Source organism: Apostichopus japonicus, chromosome 5, assembly GCF_037975245.1.
Source record: "Apostichopus japonicus isolate 1M-3 chromosome 5, ASM3797524v1, whole genome shotgun sequence".
NCBI lineage: Eukaryota > Metazoa > Echinodermata > Holothuroidea > Aspidochirotida > Stichopodidae > Apostichopus > Apostichopus japonicus.
This window is the reverse complement of record NC_092565.1, coordinates 341,075-351,074: the sequence shown is the minus strand read 5'-3', so window position 1 is coordinate 351,074 and position 10,000 is coordinate 341,075. Positions and strand designations below refer to the sequence as shown.

General features: G+C 55.5%; 3 non-coding genes across 3 annotated transcripts in view; all 3 read right to left on the bottom strand.

Moving 5' to 3' along the window:
• The window catches only part of LOC139968438 (large subunit ribosomal RNA), a 4,028-nt gene extending 3,226 nt beyond the window's left edge, over positions 1-802 (bottom strand). The window contains exon 1 of the ribosomal RNA XR_011793435.1: positions 1-802. This exon is cut by the window's left edge and continues 3,226 nt beyond it. This is a non-coding gene — a ribosomal RNA (large subunit ribosomal RNA).
• A 433-nt stretch (positions 803-1,235) lies between these two features.
• LOC139968362 (5.8S ribosomal RNA) lies at positions 1,236-1,395 on the bottom strand. The gene has a single exon (XR_011793367.1). It is a non-coding gene; the product is annotated as a 5.8S ribosomal RNA (ribosomal RNA).
• Positions 1,396-2,000: 605 nt separating this feature from the next.
• Positions 2,001-3,878, bottom strand: LOC139968292 (small subunit ribosomal RNA). Its single transcript, XR_011793299.1, has one exon. It is a non-coding gene; the product is annotated as a small subunit ribosomal RNA (ribosomal RNA).
• Positions 3,879-10,000: the final 6,122 nt, after the last annotated feature.

Here is a 10,000-nt window from a genome sequence, read left to right as displayed (position 1 = left end):
GGCCACGCGACAGCAAGCTGTGCACGCGACCGACGGAGACGCCGGTGGCCCGGACCCCGCTGCCTGAACCCCCGGGGGGGCAGGCCGTCACGCAGAGTCCTCGACAGAGAGCGCAGTGAGCAACCGTGACGGGCGGCGTAAGACGGCGAGGGCCGAAGCCCCCGCACGCCGCAGCCTCGCCCGCCCCTCTGCTCCGCTCTTCGGTCGGTCGCCGGGAAGGGCGCCGAACGGTAGAAGTGCGACGCGGACCGGACGGCGAAGCGCCGCGGGTCGGTCCCGAGGGATCCGAACCCGCACACGCTGCCGCGCCGACCGCGCCTGAATCAACCGGACGCCCCATGTAGCATGCGGCACTCATCCGTTTACTTCTTGGCAGTTTCACGCAATGTTGAACCCTCTCTTCAAAGTTCTTTTCAACGTTCCCTCACGGTACTTGTTGACTATCGGTCTCGTGCATAGTATTGAGCCTTGGATGGAGTTCACCACCCCTCTTTGGGCTGCATTCTAAAACAACCCGACTCTTGGAAAGCTTTCCCTCCGGCCTTCGAGTCCGCCCTACGGGCCTTACACCCGCTGCGGGTAAGCTGCAGCCCCGATCACAGTGGACTGCGGCCGGACTCTGTCGACCGGAGTTCAGTTTCCTTACGCCACAGGTCCCTCGCACCGCAAACGGGCGCGGGGATTCGGCGATGGGCTCTTCCTGCTTCGCTCGCCGCTACTGAAGGAATCCTTGTTAGTTTCTTTTCTCTCCGCTTAGTGATATGCTTAAATCCAGCGGGTAATCTCATCCGATCTGAGGTCTGGAATCGTGAAAGACACGTGGAACGTGATCGGAGTCATAGCGGCGACCCGGGGTCTCTCCTTCCCCGGCGCTCCCCGAAGAATCGGGTCGCCGGCGGGAAAGGGTGGCCTACCATGCGCCTGCGAGAACGCAGACGGGAGGACGAGAGACCCCGCGATTGGGTCGACCGGCTCTGCCCGGCAGAGGCTCCTCGACCGTTCGGGGGGTCGGACGCTGGACCGCACCACGGGCGCATACGTCTACACCCCGATGGCACGTCGCACGACCGACGAACCCCCGGTTACCGATCGAGCCTGCTCGCCGAGTTTCACCGGCGCCGACATCACAGAACTCCATCTGACACTGACCCGACGCAGCCGGCCGTCGAAGGGACGGCTGCGGCCGGGCGCTCCTCCGGCGCGCGAACACGCCGACTCTGTGAGTGATTGTCTTCAGACGCTCAGACGGACGTGGCTCGAGGAGCAGAGCATCCCCGAGCCGCCATTTGCGTTCGAATAAGTCGATGATCAGTGAGTTCTGCAATTCACATGAATTCTCGCATCTAACTGCGTTCTTCATCGACGCACGAGCCGAGTGATCCACCACCAAGAATTGTCATTTGCCACTGGAAGACTCCCGCGTTCGCAAACTCTCCTCAGAGCCGAGGGAAGAAGTGGAACGGAAGGAGAAAGGACACGGGGACTCTGTGCCTTCTTTGCTTGTGACTGGAAAGAAATATCCTCCGTCGAGCCGAGGGGGCAAGCGGGCTCCCTCCTTCCCCCCACCGCCGCGAGGGCGGGTCGCGCGAGTCAGACTCGCCGACTGGGGGGAAATCGGGCGACACCGGTGCCCCTTCTCTGCCCTGCGGAGAATGCCTCGAGGAGCGCCGCGCCGCGGACGGCGACGGCGTCTCCACCCTTGCGGGACTTCTCCCTCGAAGCTACCGGGAGTGCGAGACTCCGTGAGACAGACGACGAGAGAAGAACCGGGTACTCCCCGGGCTGGTCTGTGTGTGACACGCCCGTCTCCTTTTTGTCGGAGAGAGCGAAGGCGAAGCGCGGGGTCTGACCTCGACCGTGGAACGGGGAAGGAGGCGGTGAAAACCCCGCTCGAGTCCCCCCGGCTTTTCCAATTTGCTCTCTCCGCGTGTCTCTCTGTGACGGCTTTTCCGACATTCCCCCTTTGTTCCCTCTCCGATCACGGAGGGGAAGGGTTCTGTTAATGATCCTTCCGCAGGTTCACCTACGGAAACCTTGTTACGACTTTTACTTCCTCTAAATGATCAAGTTTGACCGTCTTCTCGTCACGCCTCGACAACCGGCCGAAGCCGGGGGTGCCAGACGGTCGATCCGATGGCCTCACTAAGTCATTCGATCGGTAGTAGCGACGGGCGGTGTGTACAAAGGGCAGGGACGTAATCAATGCGAGCTGATGACTCGCGTTTACTTGGAATTCCTCGTTCAAGGGACACAATTACAAGTCCCTGTCCCCAGCACGGAGAAGTCTCAGCGGATTACCCGGACCTTTCGGCCGAGGGCAAATGTACCCGCTGCTTGCGCCAGTGTAGCGCGCGTGCGGCCCCGGACATCTAAGGGCATCACAGACCTGTTATTGCTCCATCTCGTATGGCTGAAAGCCATTTGTCCCTCTAAGAAGTTCGCGGCTCACCACGACGGGTGGCCGGACTATTTAGCAAGCAAGAGTCTCGTTCGTTATCGGAATTAACCAGACAAATCACTCCACCAACTAAGAACGGCCATGCACCACCATCCACAAAATCAAGAAAGAGCTCTCAATCTGTCAATCCTCACTGTGTCCGGGCCGGGTAGGTTTCCCCGTGTTGAGTCAAATTAAGCCGCAGGCTCCACTCCTGGTGGTGCCCTTCCGTCAATTCCTTTAAGTTTCAGCTTTGCAACCATACTTCCCCCGGAACCCAAAGACTTTGGTTTTCCGGAGAGTTGCCCGCCGCGTCATGGGAGGAACGCCGGCGAATTACGAGTCGGTATCGTTTATGGTCGGAACTAGGGCGGTATCTGATCGCCTTCGATCCTCCGACTTTCGTTCTTGATCAATGAAGACATTCTTGGCAAATGCTTTCGCTGTCGGGCGTCTTGCGACGATCCAAGAATTTCACCTCTCACGCCGCAATACGAATGCCCCCGGCAGTCCCTCTTGATCATTACCTCAGGATCTCAAGACCAACGAAATAGAACCGAGGTCCTCTTCCACTATTCCATGCTGAGCTGTTCGGGCACTTTGGCCTGCTTTGAACACTTCAATTTTCTCAAAGTAAACGTTCCAGTCTCGCACGGCACTCAGTTAAGAGCACCGCACGACCAACCGAATCACTGGCCGGGAAAAATCTCCCACGACTCCCGTTTGACGGGGAGAAGGGGAACGGGCAGTGCACGCCTCACGGCGGACCGCCCGCCCCGGCCAGAAATCCGACTACGAGCTTTTTAACTGCAGCAAATTTAATATACGCTGCTGGAGCTGGAATTACCGCGGCTGCTGGCACCAGACTTGCCCTCCAGTAGATCCTCGTTAAAGGATTTAAAGTGTACTCATTCCGATCACAGGGCCTCCGAAGAGGCCTGTATCGTTATTTTTTGTCACTACCTCCCCGTGTCAGGAGTGGGTAATTTGCGTGCCTGCTGCCTTCCTTGGATGTGGTAGCCGTTTCTCAGGCTCCCTCTCCGGAATCGAACCCTGATTCTCCGTTACCCGTCACAACCATGATAAGCGCATAACTTACCATCGAAAGTTGATAGAGCAGACTTTTGAAGGGAGCGTCGCCGGTGCAAGACCGTGCGATCGGCATGATTATCTAGAGTTCACCAGCGGAGACCGGACCCCGAAAGGACCGGGCTGGCCTTGTTCCTAATAAGAGCACGCTTCCCCCGAAGGGTCGGCGCTTTGTTGCATGTATTAGCTCTAGAATTACCACAGTTATCCATGGTATAAGACTTTCTCCAATAAACCATAACTGATCTAATGAGCCATCTGCAGTTTCTCTTGTATGTTCAGGATTGTACTTAGACGTGCATGGCTTAATCTTTGAGACAAGCATATGACTACTGGCAGGATCAACCAGGTAACGGTCGACAGAACCGGGCTGGGCCCGTTCGCCGTCCGGGAGTCGCTCTCGCACTCCCCTCTCTCTCTCTCTGAATTCTCAATTGTCGATGCCGTGCTATTACGGTACAGTGATCGAAGAACCGCCCGAAGGGATTCTCGAGGTGTGTATCTCTACCCGAGTCGACTGGGTCGTCTCGAGAGGAGTCGCAGTGGTCCCGCCTCGGAGACGGGACCGGTTCGAAGCGACGCGGGAGGGCGACGGCTCGTCCACTGGAACAGGGGAGAGCAATCGCACGCCTCGAGCGTGCATTCGTTGCTTGGATGAAAAAGCCCGTACCGAGCGCCGAGTGCAACACATGGTCGCAGCAACGGCAGCATGCCCGAACGGGTCCCGTGGAGAAAGCTCGATATCTGACGACACCGAGGTCCTGCTCTTTCTCCACCGGGGGTTCTGCGGATGAAAAGGCTCAATATCTGAACGTCGATATATACGTGTGCACGGAGGGACACCTCTGCTCACGGGGCGAGTGGGTGAAAACCCCCGCTCTGAGCGCCGAGTTGCAACACATGGTCGCGATGAAACGACGGCTGACCCTACCGAAAGGGCCCGCTGGAGTCCAACCATGACACGTATACACACACGACAGACATTAAAAGCCTTCTCGAGTCTTGGATCGACTCTGCTACCCCCCTCATATATAGAATCCGATTCACTCTGCCCGCTCGTTCTGACCATTGGATCACACACTTAAGCCAATACCCGCTACACTTAAGAGATCTCGAAATCTCGAACGAGACCCAGATTCTCTGCGGGTGAGTCGGGCGGCCTGCCGTCGCCGTCGGCTTGCCGTTTGCCTTTCGCCTGGTCGCATGGCACTCGTGCCATCGACCACGCAACGCGAGAGGCCTTCTCCCTTCTCCTTTCTCTCTCATCTCTACTCTCTCTCTTCTCCACCGGGGGTTCTGCGGATGAAAAAGCTCAATATCTGGGATTGTATATATACATATGCACGAAAGAACCTTCTACTCACGGGGCGAGTGGGTGAAAACCCCCGCACCGAGCGCCGAGTTGCAACACATGGTCGCGATGAAACGACGGCTGACCCTACCGAGAAGGCCAGCAAGGGTCTGACGTGCAAAAACATATTTACGCACCACAGGCAAGGAGCCTTTTCGAGTCTCGGGTGGACTCCCGTCCGCGAAAGCTTCATATCTGAACGTCGATATATACGTGTGCACGGAGGGACACCTCTGCTCACGGGGCGAGTGGGTGAAAACCCCCGCTCTGAGCGCCGAGTTGCAACACATGGTCGCGATGAAACGACGGCTGACCCTACCGAAAGGGCCCGCTGGAGTCCAACCATGACACGCATACACACACGACAGACATTAAAAGCCTTCTCGAGTCTTGGATCGACTCTACTACCCCCCTCATATATAGAATCCGATTCACTCTGCCCGCTCGTTCTGACCATTGGATCACACACTTAAGCCAATACCCGCTACACTAAAGAGATCTCAAAATCTCGGACGAGAGCCACACCTTGCGGATGCATCGGGCGGCCTGCCGTCGAGGTCGGCCGTCGCCCCGTCTCACAGACTCGTGCAACACGACGAGTCCCAGCCTACGCCTGTGTGCATCACCGTCGGCCTAAATCTCGGCCCTCGCCCGGTCGCATGACACTCGTGCCATCGACCGCACCATCGACCTTCTCACCCGGGAGCAACCCGTGTTTTCAGAGGAGTGCCGGGGTTGCTCCCGTGCCGGGTATGTCTTGTCCGGCGGCGCCCCGTCTCACAGACTCGTGCAACGACAACGGGTCCCATGCCTACGCATGTGTGCATCACCGTCGGCTAATTACTCGGCCCTCGCCCGGTCGCATGACACTCGTGCCGTCGATCACACCATCGACCTTCTCACATGGGAGCGACCCGTATTTTCAGAGGAGTGTCGGGGTTGCTCCCGTGCCGGATATATCTTGACGAAATCAAGGAGATATATGAGGAAACTTCTACAATTTGAAGATCGACCGGCGAGACAAGACACTCCCCTTAATATATAATCCGATTCACTCTGCCCACTCATTCTGACCATTGGGTCACACACTTAAGCCAATACCCGTTACACTAAAGTTGACCATGTTTTTTTTTTTTTGATATTATTATTATTATTATTTTTTTTTGTCAACGTCCTCTGTAACGAAGTCAAAACTCTATGCATGTGTTCGCGTGTCGTTCTGCCGTCTCCGCCGGGCACATCCCAGCCAGCGCCCGATACATTTAAGTTGACAACGGTCACAACTCTATGCATGTGCTCGTGGGTCGTTCTGCCGTCAACGTCGGGAACACACAGGCCAGTACCCGCTACATTAAAATTGACAATGGTCACAACTCTATGCATGTGCTCGTGGGTCTTTCTACCGTCAACGTCGGGCGCACACAGGCCAGTACCCGATACATGCAAGTTGACAGTGGTCACAAACTCTATGCATGTGTTCGCGTGTCGTTCTGCCGTCTCCGCCGGGCACATCCCAGCCAGCGCCCGATACATTAAAGTTGACAACGGTCACAACTCTATGCATGTGCTCGTGGGTCGTTCTACCGTCAACGTCGGGCGCACACAGGCCAGTACCCGATACATGCAAGTTGACAATGGTCACAAACTCTATGCATGTGTTCGCGTGTCGTTCTGCCGTCTCCGCCGGGCACATCCCAGCCAGCGCCCGATACATTCAAGTTGACAACGGTCAAAACTCTATGCATGTGTTCGCGTGTCGTTCTGCCGTCTCCGCCGGGCACATCCCAGCCAGCGCCCGATACATTCAAGTTGACAACGGTCACAACTCTATGCATGTGCTCGTGGGTCGTTCTACCGTCAACGTCGGGCGCACACAGGCCAGTACCCGATACATGCAAGTTGACAGTGGTCACAAACTCTATGCATGTGTTCGCGTGTCGTTCTGCCGTCTCCGCCGGGCACATCCCAGCCAGCGCCCGATACATTCAAGTCGACAACGGTCACAACTCTATGCATGTGTTCGCGTGTCGTTCTGCCGTCTCCGCCGGGCACATCCCAGCCAGCGCCCGATACATTCAAGTTGACAATGGTCACAACTCTATGCATGTGTTCGCGGGTCGTTCTACCGTCACCGTCGGGCACACTTGAGCCAGTACCCGCTTGACTTTTTTTTTTTTTTTTTTTTATGTCAACGTCTTCTTCAAGGAAGTCCAAAGTCTATGCATGTGTTCGTGGGTCGTTCTGCCGTCTCCGTCGGGCACACACAGGCCAGCGCCCGATACATTCAAGTTGACAGTGGTCAAAACTCTATGCATGTGTTCGCGTGTCGTTCTGCCGTCTCCGCCGCGCACATCCTAGCCAGCGCCCGATACATTCAAGTTGACGATGGTCACAACACTATGCATGTGTTCGCGTGTCGTTCTGCCGTCTCCGCCGGGCGCATCCCAGCCAGCGCCCGATACATTCAAGTTGACAACGGTCACAACTCTATGCATGTGCTCGTGGGTCGTTCTACCGTCAACGTCGGGCGCACACAGGCCAGTACCCGATTCATGCAAGTTGACAACGGTCACAAACTCTATGCATGTGTTCGCGTGTCGTTCTGCCGTCTCCGCCGGGCACATCCCAGCCAGCGCCCGATACATTCAAGTTGACAACGGTCACAAACTCTATGCATGTGTTCGCGTGTCGTTCTGCCGTCTCCGCCGGGCACATCCCAGCCAGCGCCCGATACATTCAAGTTGACAATGGTCACAACTCTATGCATGTGTTCGCGGGTCGTTCTACCGTCACCGTCGGGCACACTTGAGCCAGTACCCGCTTGACTTTTTTTTTTTTTTTTTCTTTTATGTCAACGTCTTCTTCAAGGAAGTCCAAATTCTATGCATGTGTTCGTGGGTCGTTCTGCCGTCTCCGTCGGGCACACACAGGCCAGCGCCCGATACATTCAAGTTGACAATGGTCACAACTCTATGCATGTGTTCGCGGGTCGTTCTTCCGTCAACGTCGGGCACACACAGGCCAGTACCCGATACACGCAAGTTGACAATGGTCACAAACTCTATGCATGTGTTCGCGTGTCGTTCTGCCGTCTCCGCCGCGCACATCCTAGCCAGCGCCCGATACATTAAAGTTGACAGTGGTCAAAACTCTATGCATGTGTTCGCGTGTCGTTCTGCCGTCTCCGCCGGGCACATCCCAGCCAGCGCCCGATACATTCAAGTTGACAACGGTCACAAACTCTATGCATGTGTTCGCGTGTCGTTCTGCCGTCTCCGCCATGCACATCCCAGCCAGCGCCCGATACATTCAAGTTGACAATGGTCACAACTCTATGCATGTGTTCGCGGGTCGTTCTACCGTCACCGTCGGGCACACTTGAGCCAGTACCCGCTTGACTTTTTTTTTTTTTTAATGTCAACGTCTTCTTCAAGAAAGTCCAAATTCTATGCATGTGTTCGTGGGTCGTTCTGCCGTCTCCGTCGGGCACACAATCAAGCCAGCGCCCGATACATTCAAGTTGACAATGGTCACAACCCTATGCATGTGTTCGCGGGTCGTTCTGCCGTCAACGTCGGGCACACACAGGCCAGTACCCGATTCATGCAAGTTGACAACGGTCACAAACTCTATGCATGTGTTCGCGTGTCGTTCTGCCGTCTCCGCCGGGCACATCCCAGCCAGCGCCCGATACATTCAAGTTGACAACGGTCACAAACTCTATGCATGTGTTCGCGTGTCGTTCTGCCGTCTCCGCCGGGCACATCCCAGCCAGCGCCCGATACATTCAAGTTGACAATGGTCACAACTCTATGCATGTGTTCGCGGGTCGTTCTACCGTCACCGTCGGGCACACTTGAGCCAGTACCCGCTTGACTTTTTTTTTTTTTTTTTTTTTTATGTCAACGTCTTCTTCAAGGAAGTCCAAATTCTATGCATGTGTTCGTGGGTCGTTCTGCCGTCTCCGTCGGGCACACACAGGCCAGCGCCCGATACATTCAAGTTGACAATGGTCACAACTCTATGCATGTGTTCGCGGGTCGTTCTTCCGTCAACGTCGGGCACACACAGGCCAGTACCCGATACACGCAAGTTGACAATGGTCACAAACTCTATGCATGTGTTCGCGTGTCGTTCTGCCGTCTCCGCCGCGCACATCCTAGCCAGCGCCCGATACATTAAAGTTGACAGTGGTCAAAACTCTATGCATGTGTTCGCGTGTCGTTCTGCCGTCTCCGCCGGGCACATCCCAGCCAGCGCCCGATACATTCAAGTTGACAACGGTCACAAACTCTATGCATGTGTTCGCGTGTCGTTCTGCCGTCTCCGCCATGCACATCCCAGCCAGCGCCCGATACATTCAAGTTGACAATGGTCACAACTCTATGCATGTGTTCGCGGGTCGTTCTACCGTCACCGTCGGGCACACTTGAGCCAGTACCCGCTTGACTTTTTTTTTTTTTTAATGTCAACGTCTTCTTCAAGAAAGTCCAAATTCTATGCATGTGTTCGTGGGTCGTTCTGCCGTCTCCGTCGGGCACACAATCAAGCCAGCGCCCGATACATTCAAGTTGACAATGGTCACAACCCTATGCATGTGTTCGCGGGTCGTTCTGCCGTCAACGTCGGGCACACACAGGCCAGTACCCGATACACGCAAGTTGACAATGGTCACAAACTCTATGCATGTGTTCGCGTGTCGTTCTACCGTCTCCTTCGTGCACACTCAAGCCAGTACCCGATACATTCAAATTGATAATGGTCACAACTCTATGCATGTGTTCGTGGGTCGTTCCACCGTCACCGTCGGGCAAACCTATGCCAATACCCGCTTGATTTTTTATTGGGTTTTTTTTTTTTTTTTTGGTCAAGTCTTCTTTAACGAAGTCACAACTCTGTGCATGTGTTCGCCTGTCGTTCTGCCGTCTCCGTCGGGCACAATCAAGCCAGTACCCGATACATTCAAGTTGACAATGGTCAGAACCCTATGCATGTGTTCGCCTGTCGTTCTGCCGTCTCCGTCGGGCACAATCAAGCCAGTACCCGATACATTCAAGTTGACACTGGTCACCACACTATGCATGTGTTCGTGTGTCGTTCTACCGTCACCGCCGGGCAGGTCC